Source organism: Pungitius pungitius, chromosome 19 (genome assembly GCF_949316345.1).
Source record: "Pungitius pungitius chromosome 19, fPunPun2.1, whole genome shotgun sequence".
Lineage (NCBI taxonomy): Eukaryota > Metazoa > Chordata > Actinopteri > Perciformes > Gasterosteidae > Pungitius > Pungitius pungitius.
The window spans coordinates 9684236-9702054 of record NC_084918.1 but is presented as its reverse complement, the minus strand read 5'-3'; the positions used below and the strand labels follow the sequence as shown (position 1 = coordinate 9702054).

General features: G+C 41.0%; 1 protein-coding gene across 1 annotated transcript in view; it reads left to right on the top strand.

Annotated features, from left to right (window-relative positions):
• Window positions 1-17819, top strand: part of ctnnd2a (catenin (cadherin-associated protein), delta 2a) — a 221281-nt gene that overhangs the window by 47449 nt on the left and 156013 nt on the right. The gene's annotated exons all lie outside the window — the stretch shown is intronic.

The window sequence follows — 17819 nt, the reverse complement described above, 5'->3', positions numbered from 1 at the left end:
TATATGTGATCAATACATGGAAAATGTGAGTGAGCAACCATTGATCAATGGAATCAATACAGAAGTCAAAAGGAGAAACAATCATGGATCGAGGGATTGAGGACAAGCCGAGATACAGAAAAACAGGATCTGAAAGGATTGCAGATCAAAACACAAGATTAATATGAGTATGATTACATTTTATTTTGACATTTGCTCCCTTGTATTATGTGCAAAGATGTAAAGACACACACACACACACTTACACACGCTCAGACTAACATGATTCTCTATCCCTTATTTTCTTCTCTCATGTCCTCAAGCATTGTGGAGCAAATGCTAAAAGCTAAAGTGCTTTCCATCCAGGTCTTAATTTGATTAAAGAGGCCCTAAAAGGCGGCTCCTGCCACCTAACACCTCCTTACATGCAACCTGGGGCATGGTGGGAAAGTAGAGGTGAGGTCAGTGGTGATCACATCAGTTAACTCCTTAATCAATTTTCGCTCCTTAACGGATGTTTTATACCTCACGTCTGGTAACTGTGGCATTGACCCCCACATGTCGGCTGTTCCGGTTCTGAAGACCTATGAGTACTTCAGATAGAAAAAGAAAAAAAAGCTCAAAAGTCTGCACCTGCTGTCATTGAGGGTGATGGAGCAGCAGAGGGATCATTGTATGGAGCGCTCAGTTTATGTAATTAAACTATTTAAATGTACTATTATCCCCCATAGTCTGCTCAGCCATTATTGTGTGCAGCTGGACTAAATGAATGTACCTTTTTAATCACCACTGTAAAGAATCAACTGTAAAGAATCCCACAATAAATAGACACTTATAATGGAAAACATTTTTGTGTGGCTTGTTGCTTAACCTGGGCAAATATCATTGTATTATAAAGGGCAATAAGCAGAAGTAATGTAGTCTCCTCAAATGTCTATTCATTAAAATCTTGAATTGCAAAATATTATTCACCCTGCTTTGACCTCATCTCTGGAGAGGTCCTTTGGAAATAAGCATTAAAGAAAACAAAAGGGAGAGAAGTACAGCATGCACGAGTCCTCATGTTATGTTGTCCTTACTCTATGTGCAGTTGTTGTGCAAAGCCAAGTTAATGATGGCCAGAGAGAAGTATTTGACGTTGAAGTTAACCATTCGGAGAGATAAATAATAAATAAATGGAGACATTTTCCACCAGGGCAGCAAAAACAATCATGTGGTATTTTTAAACCAGTATCACAGTGGTAGGATATTCCTTGCACATGTATTGCATTGTCATGGCACACTTTTACTTTCCTATATCCGGTATTCCTGTCAACCTCCAGGAGATTCTTCAAAGGCATTACTATGAATCATGATCAAATTTGTTTTTAACTCAGGTCTGACATATCACAAGATATTGGTCCATAGCTCATAAGAACACGCGCAATTAAGCTGAGTCATCGTGAAGCCCTCTCCAAGCTACAGCTTGTACACACCCACAACTCATAGCGACATTTCAATAACCATATCAACGACCTCACTCACACTATGTACACCCGTTCCATGTATCAGCTGCATTGGTTTGCAAAGCGATAACCATTCACAGAGCTGCAAACTCAACCATCCACTCAGAATGAAACAGATTTATTGCCTTGCCTTTTGTTTTTGTCCTTTTTCTTTGTTTTTTTTTTCTCTCACAAAGCTGCATCATGCATGAATGTCACTCTCTGTATTCATGGGGTTTTAGGAAATTACATTTATAAAAATAATAAGGTGTGTAGTAAATGGAAAAAAAACACCTTACCTGTGTGTAAAAGGTTATATCTTAATACATCTTCAGAAGGTTTTTTTTTATGCAGTGTGTATTTGAATTTGTAACTGGGTTCATCACTGCCTACATATGCATACACGTACAGTAGGGAACATTTTGCATTTTATCTACAGTGTATACAGAGAATTGTGTCTTCATTTTGCCATTATTATTTATTTTTCCATTACCCACTCCTGTCCCTCTTCACAGCAGGATAAACTCTCTTCTGTCAGTCTCCACTCCTCCATGTTTTAATTTAGGGAGGCTTTATTATACTACATTTCTTCGCTTCCCAGGCTGACCTGTTTGAACAAACCAGATTGCATAGAGACTGCTTAGGACCAGATTACATTAAGTGGTTTTGCGGCTCACCTTCCCACAAGAGTTTGTCGGATGAGAAGGTGCTCAAACTGTAATTTACCCGAAGGTTCCTGACAGCGTTGATCAATAATGCCGTAATCAATAACCGCCCGTCGCAATACGAGAAGTCATAAAACAAAGGGATTAGATGACACCGGTTTTCGTTTTTCTCTCTACAAGTTGGATCTACTTGAGGACAGGGATGAAGAGGCCAGACGGTTACGATCTACCGTTAGTATTTCATTCCAAATCGCGTTTTATTTTCTTAAGCGGTGTGTGTCAGCCACCCCCAGCTGCCCACCCACCCTTAGCTTTTTCAGATTTGATCATTTACTGTCGGGTCTCCATCAGTAGATCTGGTTTACTCTGAGGCATAGTTAATGGACGAAGCTGACATGCTCAGGGTTTTGTCTCAGCAATGACCTCTAAAAAACCTGTGCACGCTTCAGACCCTATGCTCATCTCAAACGCTCATGTGGGAGACAAGACATCGTGTTAAGGTGCTTCATTTAATTGTGCTTAACAAAAAGACCTTGCTTTTGACAAAATTTCTGAAGGGAAGAAGTCTGGTTTCATACAGTCAGCAATTCAGTATATTTTTTTTTTAGCTTGAAACTTTAGCTCGACGATGTGAAGACGCTCCCTGTGCACGCATCCCTGTGCGAGTAAATGTCTACGTATGAGTGGGTGTGTTTGTGCTCTCCACACCTCTCCAGGGGGAGCACTCAGCAGTCCCTCTCCACTAAAAGTGCTGAGTGTGAGAGATGGTGTCAGATGACAAATCTAAGGGACAAACTGCATCTAAAGCAGACATTCTTTATAGTCCGTCCTTCACCTCTCTCTCTCTCTCTCTCTCCCTCTCTCTTTCTCTCTCTCATGTATCTCAACAGCTCCATCTATATCCTCTTTGTCTCAAAACTCCTCTCTCAATTTTTTTTCATCCCTCCCTTTACTTCTTCTCAGAGTACTAGAAAGACAAAAGCAATGTGATGCTGCTGTGCATCAAAGAGATGACAGTGAGTCATCAACCCCCCCATAATTACTGACAGAGCAATACACAGTGGGTAGCCTTCAACATGAACAACTCTCTCAGTGGGTGACAGCGTTAAAAGGATACTACACAAATACAGTCCTGCACACACATGTACACGTATCAAGAAGTGCACAAACTGGTACACATACTTTGTGTGGAGTGTGATTACACAAATCTTGAACATATGCTATTTAAGACACTGGTTTGGACCAGATTGTCCCAGGCAGACATATTTTCAAACATAGACAAAAATACACAATTTGGAAAAAGATGAAAAAACAGAGAGTTCCACATTTTTTATCATTCTCCCACCGTTGACCTCCCTTCCCTCCTCCCAACAGCTCCGTCTAGCCTTCATCCTGCTCATGGGGGGGGTCAGGAGCTATGTTTCTATCAGCCAATAACATATGATAGTTAACAACTTCCCCTCATTCTTTCTCAGACACACACACACACAGACACACACACCTGTGTGGCCGCTTCATGTCATTTGTCAAATCTATTTTTTTTTACGTCATACAGTACCAGTCAAAGGCTTGAACACATTTTCTCATTCAATTCAATGAGAACGTATGTCCAAATCTTTGACTGGTACTGTATAGAAAAATAATTTAGACCTCGACGGTGTAAACATATGGGCACAAAAGTACATTTGTACTCAATCAATGAGTACAATCTAAAAAATGTACTCATAAGCTGCCAGGAAAGAAGATGTTGGGTCTTTAAATCCCTAATAATATTTAATTGTATAAGTCAGATCAACAATAGGCTTCAATGTGGATATAATGTAAAACCTGCAGAAAGATTAGTTGAAGTAGAAATTATGTTAATTATTGGTGATTATGAAGCTGTGGAAGGTAAAACCAGATAAGTTCATCCACCTCCTTACTTTTGAAGTGGAGATAATCTTTTAATATGTATCTACAGTATATGTACATCAATAGGGAGACATTCTGGGTTATTATTTCAATCCAGTTTATCCACTTATTTAATGAGACAATTCTAGTTTGTATCCCCTGTGGTCCATGTTAAGTTTTACCTTTGTTAAAATTAAAGAGATATGAATCTTTTGTGCATAATGTTTTGTAATCTCTACGTTTTATATCCTTGCTGAACATTATAATGTATTCCCCAATTAAAATAAAGAGTACTCTTACTATAGTATACTACTACACTCTACTTTTTACAAAGACAAGCTGATCTCTCTCTGAGATTGTGAGGCAACATTAGCACAGAGGAATAACCAGGGGAAGTTTTGAATAGGTGGAAATTAATTTGCTTTCATTCATGCTACAACTTGAATGAGGGTCAAGGTAAACAGGATTTTTTTTAACAGAAAGGCTAATTGAAAAATAAGCTTTTTTTGTATCTGCTATTGTGAAGTGATTTAAATTAGAGACGGTATGCAAGTTAAAGGCCACATGCCAATAGTGGTTGCCATGTTTCACTCCTTGATTGACTCGAACATGCAAAATAACTCATTGATTTACAGACTAGATATCCATTAATATGCAGAAAAAATATGTGATTGTTTGTGTCAGTTAATTTGCATTAAGAGCCCCCCCCCCCCCTTACATCACCTTTCTCTTTCTAATGAGATGACATTGCGACCGTGTGGGTCTTCCACTTAGTGACAGTTTCTCTGCTGCCAATTAGTGGTGGAGTCGCCAGCTCCCTGTTTGCCTTCAGAGATTACGTCTGTTTGTGTACACAACCGAAAAAATGAGGAGACCTGCTCAAAGGCCAGAGATGTAGTCAACAAACGTACCGTATAGGGAGGTGAGACTGTGTGCATATGATAAGGTGTGTAGTATATATGCTAGTGATATAGCAATACACTCCTTTTGTGTGTAGGATTTTTTCATCAGACCGTTGCTTTGCATTGTCTATTTACGTTGTCGTTTTCTGAATGTTTGTGTAGAGCACAAGGCCTTTTTCTTTGGTTCTTTGCCGTTTTTTCCGCATGGTTGAGTTTTAACCTTGGATTTTCAGTGTAGTCTCTCATCTATCTCGATCATATTGTTGACATCGAAAGAGGAGAGAATGGGAGAAAAAAACACAAATTACTGCCAAGCTCTGGGTATAAGAAGTGCACACTTTGCCCACACTGTGATCATACTTGTCAAACCAGTTTGGCTCTCCTGAGAAGGGCACAGCGTAACAAGTAGAGACGGGACAACGTGTCATTTCATACGTCTTATCAAAGAGGTGTGTTAAAGACGTGTTAACAAAAACAAATATCCTGCTTACAGCCAGGTCTACCAAGACGTGATCCTGGTTTACAAGTTGTACTGATCTCTTACTTATTCTCCCTTTTCTCACACACACTTTGCGTTGGTTACTTTTGGTCTTAGCCTGGATGATCATTTGGGGTGCTACCTCCCCAGAGATGGCCAAGATGAAACTAAACTTGTAAATGGTGCCTGCTGCCTGGGAACAGAATTACACCCAGTGTGTCTGTACCATAGATCATTTACTGATTTCTTACCTTTACATCTGGGCATTCCTTGCGGTACCAGGGTCAGCACCATGGACAGCACTTCTGAGCAGAAAAGCAGGAGGCTTTTATGACAACAACACGAATGACTAATTCAATAAGGACTGCCGCTAAGAATCTACTAATAATGTTGAAGCATTTGGTGCACACTGGCACTGCAATTGTTCACACTCACACACACACACTTGCCAGTTGTTCCCAGTTGTGTGGAGAGGTCCATTATGCTTGTACATTATGTCCAAAATCCGGAGTATGCTTATCATCTCATTGAAGAAAATGATAGAATGCTATAACTGTGATACCCAAACTTATGTCTTCTTCTTAGTAATGAACTAGTTAGTAGTTACTTAATTTAACAGTAAGGTACGAGAGGCTGTACTTTATCGTAATAATGTAACAGTTTGAGGGCGTTGTTATGCCTGATGTGGTTACCAAGGCCGTTATAAATGGTAATTAAATAGCTGCCTTTCAGCACAAAATAGTATATAGCCATTGTATTTCAGTAGCCTACATGCATGTAAACAACATTGGGTCTCCTTGCAAGATCTTGCACCGTCTCATTCATCCACATCGCTCATGACGTCCACCATAATTCTCCAGTTGCGAAAGCTCGCATTGTCCAAAACCGATCATTTGTGGTGTTTCCAGTTTTTTTGCGGCCGATCGGCACCGAGCTAAAAACTGAAATGTCAACTAACGATCGCGCAAAATCTAACCCGTTACATTGAGTGCGCAGTGTGAACAGCAACTGTACATTATCGCTGAATAATGTACAACTCGTGACTCACAATCAGAACGCTGGATTTCATCTACCTGTATTATAAAAGGAAATTTGTGATGGATGAATAGCTTTTCCAAACACCTACTGTGACTACAATCCATCAAGCCTTTTTTTTTACAGAGAGGACAGCATCATCTTCAAAAGCAGGAGTCAGACGGTAGTATCGTTTCTCACACCCAACACCTACTCAGGGTAACCGGAGGCTGGTGAGCTCATCCCAGTAGTTTAAAAGCAACAATAAATCTCTCCATGTGTTTCATTTGTTTGATTTAGAGATGAGAGCGGCGGCAGTCTTTTTACAGATTGATGGGAGCCGGCTCACGTGGTAACAAGCGGCGGTCTGTCCGGCGCTGCGTCACCGTAGAGAAATAACGCCTCTCATGGCGGTGAATCATCAAAGGCTTCCAAATCACTGAAAACAAGCAGTTAATCTGATTCCCCATTCGGTTGTAGTAGTAGAACTGATTTTGTGACTGCGCCAGGGAAGCACAACGAGGTTCAAACTGAGTAGCCTTCACTCATATATTGTGTTTCATTCAGTACAAGAGCTCTGTTACAAAATGGATGACAATGGCTGGAATGTGGACACACACCGTATAAAAAGACTGCATGATGTTACAGTGCATTTATCACATATTTTATAACAACTAAATCCAGTTAAACAAAGCCTTTATTCTTAAATGATCTGTTTTAATGGAGCTAAAGTGAAAATAGACTCTTTGAAATGGCTCAATGGCATCTTCGGCGTTATAAAGGTAATGAGATGACCGGTCAATGGAGCCTCAGGGGGATTCAAGCTCGACATGACACAGAAGCGGTTGCTCCTCACAAGGCCGCTGTCTTCCAAACGAATAGGAGCACTTGACATTTCACTAAGACGATCACAAGCACTTGCAGCTACCTCCACATGAAGTGGAAAAAGGAGAAATAGACAGTGAGGGTTCACAAAAGGTAGTGTGAAATATATAATTTCACCAGTTCAGTTCAATTAGTGACTGGATCGCTCTCACACAGGTTAGTACGTTCAACCTCTACATGCTGGAGGTTCCATTGCGTCTGTGTCAATTAGATTCGTATCCAATGGGCCACACACCTCTGATTTGAATGAAATGCGAATGCATTTTAACGCTGTGAATGAGTTGGCAGAGGCGCTCGTTAAACCTTTGCCCATCATAGAAGACTGAGCCGAAGGGCCTGTCTGCGATTGGATCATCGTCACGCTCCTCGCTCCGGTTTAGGCTTAAGGACTCACATACTGTATCTGTCATACGCACTGTCACACGTACACGCGTACCTGCACACAAACGCACTGTAGTCACGTGCACGCACACACACACGCGCGCGCGTGGAAGCGCAGCCACCCGTGCAGAGGGACAACACGCTGTTTGCGCTTTCAGTCGCTCAGACGAACCGACAGTTTAGCCCGACTGCGGTTAACATACAAAGACAGCATGCTGTCTCACGGCTCACACTAGATTACACACACACACGCGCACACACATGCATGCAAGCGCGGACCTGAAGCCTCCATCAACAAATCAGAAAGCAGCGACCTCCTCTGCTTCCTCTCCACTTCACACTAACTGATCCAGTGGTGGCGTTGCACACGTTGGTGTGTGCCTGCTCTACATCTCTACCTCATTTAGAGGACGCATGTCCAAAATGTCCCTTTGTTCTCTTTATGTGTAAATTAAAGGAAAGTCATTGACTGTAGATTCCCCTTTACCTGGTTTCTCCTTTTCAGCTCTTAAAATCTCTAAAATAACAAAGTGGTCAACTGCTGCTGTCTTTCATACAATAGAGAAGTTAATTTTACTTCCTTCCTCCACCACGCACCCCCTCCTCGGGCCAACTTTGGCTGACTCACTGGAGACTCATTTGTGATAAGTCAACATAATTCACAACAAGACGCTTTGCTTGAAATTACACTCACAATGCAGTTTTGTAGTTGCGAGAAAATAGCAAACAGGGAGGACTTGACTAACTTAAACTTTGTTAAGAATTAGACTCAATATGTTGTTGCTTTTTATCATTAGTTAATTTGCATTTCCTCTCCTCCCAGTAAACCATTTCCATGGGTGAGCGTGCTTGGGAGTGTTGCTTGAGCGGACCCTTGTGTATGCGTCTGCATATGTAGGCCCAGATCTGTGCAAGCGTTTGCGTGTGCTTGCACTGGCTAATCTATCAAAACAAGTGTTTGTGACTGCCAGCGGACGGATGACCTTTGGGGCCTCTCTGGAGTCCTCTGTCACATCATGTGGTGGAGATAGAGGACAGGAGTGGAAAGAGCTGACAAGAAATGCTAGAAAAACACTTGCCGGGTGAATCATTTTGTGGTTTGTATTTTTTTTTTTGTTCACAGAAGAGTTTTGCTGAGCATGCTGGCATTTTTTCAGCATCGCCCCTACTTTGTATTCATGTACTAAGTTTAACCTGGCAGCTGCCCAGAACATCCACATTCTTCTGCTGTGCTTTATATCACTGTGCACTGACTGCCCTGCTCAAGGGCACACTGCCAGTAAGTGTTGAGAGAAGGCCGAGTGTTTGCGCATTCACTTTTACGTGCCTATACTTTCCCAAGCTGGTCGGGGAAAATTCAAAACTACAGCCTACTGCTTACAAGCCATTTCTTTACCACCACCACTTTATGAGTGAATAAATGCTCTCTCTTGAATATAAAATGGAGTTAATATATTTTCCTTTCTGAAATGCTGCAAATGGGCATCAAATTAACAAGCACCTCTGGGTATTTATTTAAAATTCAAGCTGAAACACGTTCAACGGGATGTCATCCGAAGACAGATGTTGTGTCTGTCTGCCAATATCCACAGTACGGCAAATTCATCAGCAAATTTGGAAAACACTTAACCACCGGCACATGTAGGATGTCAGACAAGATGATGCTGCCAACCAGACGAGTCCGTATAGAGCCCCAACACACACGCTTACTGGATGTGCTACGAGGGTATTGTGAGCATACCCTCCTGCACCCGCAACACACACACACACACACAGGCCACCTAGAGCTGCAATGGCATTTAGGCAGTGACATTTTCCGAGTGACATTTTGTCTGTGCCCGAACCCATACTCACTGTGTGAACCCAATCAGGCTGTCTCCTACGCTGTCATAGAGCCAACAGCCAACACTTACACGTCCATGTCACCCACCCTGCACACAAGAGCATGAGAGCACGCACACAATACTGAAACCAATAGACAGATGAATTACATGTTAATATGTCTGGCCGTCAACGATTGCATTCATTCTTAAGTTACCTCTTGATCAAATGGAGTTATAAAATCATTTTATAAACTTATAAGCTTTTTCTTTGAAGGCTGCTCAGCGTTTACCGTCCAAAGTTTTGGGACAGTTATAAAAGAAGAACACTCATGAAGTTAAATAAAGGTAGCGTTCACGTTTCCCGGTTATACTATAATAATAAAAACTCAAAGGGCATTCTGTCTCGTTAGTGTGACAGGGATAATAGTTCTGTGGTCATTATTAAACAGCAGGTACCAGGGTCAGACTTTTGATTCAATCAAAAAGAAATAAAAAAGCTGATCTCTTTAAAGCATTGATCTTTTCAGGCTGTCAGATGGTGAACTAATGAAAAAAAAAAAAACATGGATGACGTTTTGTGGTTCTCAGACTGGTGACATTTATTTAGTCTAACAATAAATGTGGTCTCAATAAATGTCACAGTAATGAAAAAAAAAAAGGTTTCTTCATTTTATTTAATCAATGTATTGTTATAACACCATCAATCCTGACCACAACAGAAAGGAGGCCTCAGTGATGTTGGTAGCAGCCAAGTGAAGCTATAACCCAAACCGTAAACTGAGATATTAAACATTATATACAGCACCGTCAGTAGTATTGAATTAGCCATTTATGAATGAGAGAATGGAAAGAAAAAGGATTAGAGTATTTACAATGAATTCACTTGCTCGTATAATTCACACTAATTAGACAAGTTAAATACAGTCAAACTTTTAGACAGTATTCAAATGCAATAATTTGATCTCCACATGTAAAAACGTAATATGTTACTCTTGACAGTTAATAATGAAGGAGTTAATCACTGCAGCACTTCATTGACAGGTTCACACACATTTAATCAAACACACGCCAATGAGCACACGCAGGCATTAAGGAGCGGGGCCAAACAGGCTTAACCAAATGACATTAACAAAGGCCGCTACTAAGGCGATTCTTCACTGACGATTCTGCTCCTACAGGGTTTTGACAATGACCATTTTAGTCTTTGTTGTTTCAAAGCAGCGCGGCAAAAAAAAACTGAATTTTAAAAGGGCCGGAAAACCACAAGTGCGCCCAGTTAACAGAATGAAAAGAAAATAGTAAAGAGTTTGCAGTTAAAGTCTTTGACGACCACATTTTCTTTTTCAGTGTTCCCTCTAATGTCTTATGTAATGCTGACAGACCAAAGCTGTACTTTTGCCATAATTAGCACATCCGAGTTTCATCTGTATGTGTGTGTGTGCGCGCTAACTGAGCTAACGTCCCGTTCTGTTTAAAATCCCCTAAAACTGTCTCTGTCTCTGACACTCACACACACACACACACACACACACACACATACCTGTGCAACCCATAAAAGCAAAGAAAAAGAGACGTCGGTCCTGGAACGAGGAGGAGAGAGAGTGACAGCAGGAGGGACGGAGACAAATTCTGAGATATACATTGATATGATTTTATTTTGCCCACTGAGCTCTTAAATAAGTTAACAAGGAGAAATGTGTCAAAGTAGTACTGTGTTTGTGTGTTGAATATTTAAAATGCATATAAAACTGTTATGGCCCAGCTGTTGGCAGTCATATATCTTATGTTTGTGCAGTTTTGAAAGTAGCTTTAGAATTCCAAATCCAAACAATACAGCTGATTATTCTTGTTGGCATTACTAGTTTAGAGGTTCTATCTATAAGAAATATGGTCAATATCTTTCAGTATTTTTCATCTAGTGACAAACCATTAGCCTTATTCAAGACTTATAAATGGCTTATTTTCAATTGTTTAGTGATGGCGCTTTGATTTGTCCGTCTTTCAAGCTGTTCCTTTTTTGGGTGGATCACAGCTATTTTAATACTGGGCTCATATTTATCAAACACCTCAGAAGCAGAACTACGACACACTGGAAGTTTGATTAGAGCTATAAATACTCAGAGCAGAACACGGACGGTGGTTAAGAAGTTTTCTCTTTGAGCAAAGGTTACAATGTCTCCTTTGACAGTGAATTATAACCTATTATTATACAACACTTTTAATACTTTAAATTTAGATTCATAGTGACGTCTCATTTTTTAAATTTTTTGGTCAAACCACAGATGGAACTTATCTCAAGACATTTAAAGAATCTTAATGATCGGAACCTAAAAATGACGTTATTTGTCAAAAATGTTACTATTAGAAAGAGGAAAATATTTGGTCCCAAACTTCCGGTCAGTTGGCTTGTTAGAAATTCCAGTCAACTAGAGCGAATTTAAATGAGACCCTGTTATAAAAGACTTGATAGCTACTCCCTCTACGATTTGGGCGAGTCAAATTTTGTTCGCATCATCTGCTCCACAAAGAGAAACTAGAGAACTCAGACCGCAATGGCACACAAAGCCCAAAGTCACTGTATTGACTACATATACAACCATACTACAAACAAAGAATCTCCAGTCTGTAATTTGAATTACATTACATTAATTTGTATTATTGCCAATGAACTGTGAGCCTTTGAGTTCTCTTAAATACTGTCATATTGGTGGTATTAAAAACCTACGGATGTGGTAGCTGCTGTGACCATTGTCTCATTCACTGTCATTGCCTTAGTTATTTAGCCACTGAGTGAGCGAGGCGGCGGCTGGCGGAGGAACCGTAGGGGGGAGCCGTGCGCCGCGTTCGCCGTATGACCGCTGTACGCCGCCAGCCGTTAGCTAGCCAATTCACACCAGGCCAGGCCGGCGATGTCAACAAAGATCAGAGTACATCGGATTACTACACGCACGCGCCCACGCATGCGGTAGACATGACTCTGCTATCTCTTCTCTTCACTGCAATTCCTTGTGTGCCACTGCATTGATTATCTGAATCACGTATATTGAACCTTAAATGTCAGATTTAATGAATTGCCACAAGCAAGAAAACACTGTCATGATTTTTCTTTTAAGTGAACTGATGGATGGCGGGTTTGGTTATTTAATGCACGCTTGGTCGGCGCTTACCCGTAGTGGTTCTCGGACAAGGTCAATCACACCAGTGGATTTGTTTTCCAACTAATAGGCTTTTTCGTTGTTGCCATTATTTTCATGATTGTTATTTTTAGCATTGATGGTATTTGTAGTGTTTTCTTGTGTGTATATATTGGGATTATGTAGTTGACTGTTATCATCAGGAGTAAATTGCATCTTTGCCAAACCCATAATCATATTAAAGAACGCCTCCCAGGTATTGCTACTAATGTGAATTAAATTTCTTTAGAAGCTTGCTTGTACAGAAAAGGCCAGTGCTCACTGCGAGTAGTAGTATCCCCGGTGCACAACAATAATGAATCATGTGTTTTTTGAAAGGGATATGTGTTAATGAGCTAGGTTGATGCAGAATGAAGCCAAAACGAGCTGTGTAATATTTCTTTGTCTAGTATCAGCATTTGCCAGATTGCTAGAGCACCTGTGTACACACCCACACAAGGATGCACGCCCATGAAAAGGGTTACACAACTACTGCAGGCACGCACACATACACAAACAAATGTTCTTGTTCTTTAGTGAGGACTCCACATTGGTTTTCTTTGTAATCTTAAGATCTATATTGTTTTACCTACCTTTTGACTCCTCAAAAGCCTGCCTTCAGTTTCATCTCAACATAAAGTGATACATACAATTGGTAAACTGTTTTCAATTAGCAATTAGCATCCTTTTTTCTTCATATGTTCAGTTGCTTGTTTTAGCCATGTTGCTTTTTCCCAAATCTCACTTCAGCGTGTAAAGTGTGAGTGTAACAAATACTATTCAAGTTACAAGTAATGGAAGTTATCGAAACCAAATCCAGGATACTCCCAACGCAAAATAGCTCCCACTTCAAAAGTCAACAGATTGTGTTTGTTCTTCCCAGGATAAAAATCAGGAGCAAAAGCACACATGCCCCATAGCAGGTAACAGTAAACCCTAGTGTTCACTTACAGGCATTCCATACCCACATTGAGGTATAAAAGAGACATAAATATGATCAGCCCACTCCGTTCCCTTTATTCTTTCTTTCTTGCGCACACACGCATGGGGAGTGGATCAGGTGTCCCTCCCTCGGCTATCATCTCATGTGACTTTCATCAGCAGAGACGTCTCCTCTGTCTTTCTCCCTTGCTCCCTCTGTCTCTACTCTGTGTTTTTTCCTCCCCTCCGGTTCTTGCCCCCCTTCCTCCTGCTGCTCCTCTCCTGACTCGCGGTTGACTTTTCACACTCATTAAAGTGACAGACGAGACAGGCAGAAATGAGTCCCAGCTAAATTTGAACCATACCTGGGCTGCATGAACCGCATCTGGAGGTTTCGAAAGGAGGGACAGGCTTCATTGGTACCCTATGGTGAATTTTATTATGCGTGGAAGTGACGGAGGAGAGGAGAGAGTGACCTTTTTACCAGGTCCCATTTACACTCCCACTTTCCCACTCATCTCGTCTCAGTTGTTTTCATTCGTCTTTCTTGATTGAGGTAAGGGAGGCGAAGGAGGGAGATACTACTCAACTAGAAGGTCATAGCTCAATTTGATAGCCTTTTGTCTCCCACCCAAAAACAGCACTGTTAATAGCTGCCCACAGGCCACTTTATAATGATTGGGCCTTATCTCTGGACACACAGAGACCATCACGCACAGACAGCCCACAGTGACTTTATGGTGGCAAGTGGGGGATTTCGCTTAAACAGAGAGAGAATTACTGCTGCCATTTATCTAATTTAAAGCTCTAATACATGGGACACTGCATTTTATTTTATACATGCTTGTGGGATTGACTCAGCAAGACAGTATATGTTCATACTGTTTCATCCAGTTGCATTTCAACACAGCTGTGTTGGATGTAATCCTGAAAGCTGGAATTGAAAATGCACAGAGCTGTAACATTGTATTTTCTGGCTGTGCGGCTCTCTAATTGGCTTTAATAGCCTATGAATAATGGGGTGACAGTCAAATGAGCATTACTTACACTAAGAAACTTGAGGAGACTGGTCACTTCCTCTATGTGTAGAGGCTGTTCTCTATACGCAGACACCTCTGTGTGCAGGTGTGTGTGTGAGTCAGGTCTAGGCCTAATCTATGCCGGCAGGGTGGGGGATGCATATGGTTCTTCAGTTTCCATAGAGACCTGTGTAGGCTGCTGTGGGTGCTGTCTTCTATTCATTCACGAGAGGAAGGCAGTGGCACACGCACACGACGCACAAACGACTCTGTGGAATCCCGCTCTTTGTGCAATTTCATAGAAACGCACGATCAAAGCGAAAGGAGCAACAGCTGAAGCTCGCCCCGACGCATTGGTTACGGATTTATGTAGTTGTGGTCTATGCACGTCTTGAGGTAAAATATATTACTACACACAGAACAAATGGCTTAGCGCCATTGTTACAACTTGTGGAACAGCAGGTTATTCTTAAACACACATGCAGAGCCATGGAAATAGCTGGTATGACAAGTTGTTTGTTTTTATTGTTGTGGGATGACATGTTGAGTTAATATCTTGTTGGACTATGGTCCAATGACAATCGGATAACATTTTAAAGTGCAGTAAAGAATACGAGTGGTCTCCAGCCAAGATTCAGCTTGGGTGTGTTCCTTATACCAAGTACTTACACCTTTAGCAGCTGTGTGTCACATAAAGTTAAATGGTACACTTTTCTATTATTTTTTCAGCCATAATTAACTCCTTCTTTTTTATTCCAGTTGCGTTTAGATTATGTCAGTATCCTGAACTGAACTGAAGTCAGGATGTTGTTAGAATAGTTCCTTACTTTGCCAGTACGTCATACTTTTTTATTTTTTGATGTTTGCGTCAGTTAAATTTCCCTGCTCTGGCGACTCAGTAAGCTTTTACAGAGAGAAAAGTTACCGGGTTGGCAGATGTGTTGTCTGCAAAAAGCCTAATTCAACAAAGTAAACATGAATCTGAAAACATGCATAGCCTTCGTGATGTTGAGTTGCTAATCTTTGTAGCAATTAGTACAGTATTAACATGATTATAGCATTAGTCACTGTTCTGGTACTGCAGCTGAATTCACAATAATATGCACTATATATTATCTATAAAAATAGAGAGGCTCTAAATCATATAATACATTTTGTGTCTAAAAAGCTGCCCACAGGATTTTTCAGTTTAAATTGTTAAAAATAAACCCCAAGATGCAGCACAGATTCTAAACTACTGATTACTGATTCTCTGTTAATTCCTACATTAATTAGGAATGAACAAATTCATTCTTTGCTCTCTCTGTAGTCTTAACTCACTCATCGCACAGATAGTATGATATTTCACGAATGTGCTTCTGAAATGAACTGTCAGTAGCAGTTCATCTTCCTAGACATCATTTGACAAACTTTTCCTGAGGCAAAAGATTCAAATGCACAACATTTGACAAAAAGGTTATGCATATTTGAATAAATTCTACCCGGATGCAAGAGCCTAACAGGTTTCCCATCTGTATTTTCATTCAAGCATTAAGCATTTTAGATACTTTACCGTTGAGGTGTTACATATCATCAATTAGCATAATGCTTCTTAAGGTGCATGGATTTAAGTCATTTTTCTCACACCTTGAGGATTTAAAACCTTTGCAGCAGTGGCAAACAATGCGACAAGTCAGTCTTCTGTGGGGAGCAGAGCGGGGCTTCCAAACGAAATTTAGAATTACAGCGTCACCGCACTTTGCAAATCGCAGGGGTTGCTGAGCCTCCCGCTACTTGTTGTTCATCTGATTGAGGTTCATCTCTTTGTAAAAAAAGACAGCATTTGGACAGGGGGCTCGGGCAGGAGGTTGAGCTATCAACGGAGAGAACATAACAGAGGGATGGGATTGTGCCTCGCGGCTCTTGGTGTAAAGGGCACAAGTTTTACTTGTTAATTATTTCTATTTGAAACTTACACATTGTCACATACAATTGGTAGTAAAAGATTTTTACTGCTGCTGGTACCACGTATTTGTGTGTTTGTGGCTTGCATTTGGCACCTGAGTAGTGTGTGTGTGTGTGAGAGAGAGAGAGAGAGGAGGAGAGAGCGTGGTACTATAGTGTGTAGAGTAAAACAGGGGAGCCAGGGGAAGGTGTGCATATGAAGGAAGTGGTTGATGTAAGCGTGTGTGAAAAAGGGGTGAGGCAGAGAGAGGGAGATGAAGTGCATTGTGCTCTGTAGTGTTGGAGAGGAGAGCGGCTTGAGTTTGGAGACTTGAGATAGCGAAGGGGGGGATCAACACATTCAGAGCTTCAAATGGCTTTGAGAAAACCAATCAAACCAGCATTGACTCTTTCTACATCTCGCTCTCTCTCTCTCTCTCTCTCTCTCTCTCTCTCTCTCTCTCTCTCTCTCTCTCATGGTCTCGCACATCACCTCCTCGTGCACAATATCTTCAGTAGGGTGCAGCTCACTCCACTATTGATCTACTTCCATGTGGCTGCGATTAACTTGAATGCAACATGCATGCCCCTGCGTGCACGTACATGCGTGCACGTACCTGCACACAGCAAATGCTCGTTTGAAATCTCATCCGTCTGGCTCAAAGCTAAATGACTGATATGGAACTGTCAGCAAGCCACTTAAATAGCTAATGCATTGGCACACACACACACACACACACACACACACACACACACACACACACACACACACACACACACACACACACAGGGTTAGCTAATCTTCATTCCATGAAGCTTTTAGCGTTGCACATAGTATCTTCATTTATGAAAAAAAATACCCACATCCTTCTGGTTATATCTCCCCTCTTGAGTCTATTCTCTTTAAAAAGGTTAATGGTTAAAAAGGTTTCCTGTTGGCTTTAAGCTGCAGCCGATATATTGAAGTAGGCAGTAGGTCCATCCTGTGTGTGTGTCATCGTTATTCCAGGTGTGTGGTATTTTGTATGCACTGAATATGATACTCACAATACTAAACACTGCAGCTTCTAAAACCATACTTCCAACTGCCAACAGTAGAATTACATCATTTGCATTGCAAGTTATTTGCTTTCGCTGCATGTTGTTGAGTTTTATTGCAGTGATCTGATGTTTGCAATTTCAATTATAAGCTGGTAATATGCTGCATTGTTGCCAAAAACCTGCCTTTTGTGAGAAACACAAAATCATATTTTTGAGTAAATACATCAATTAAGATATTGTT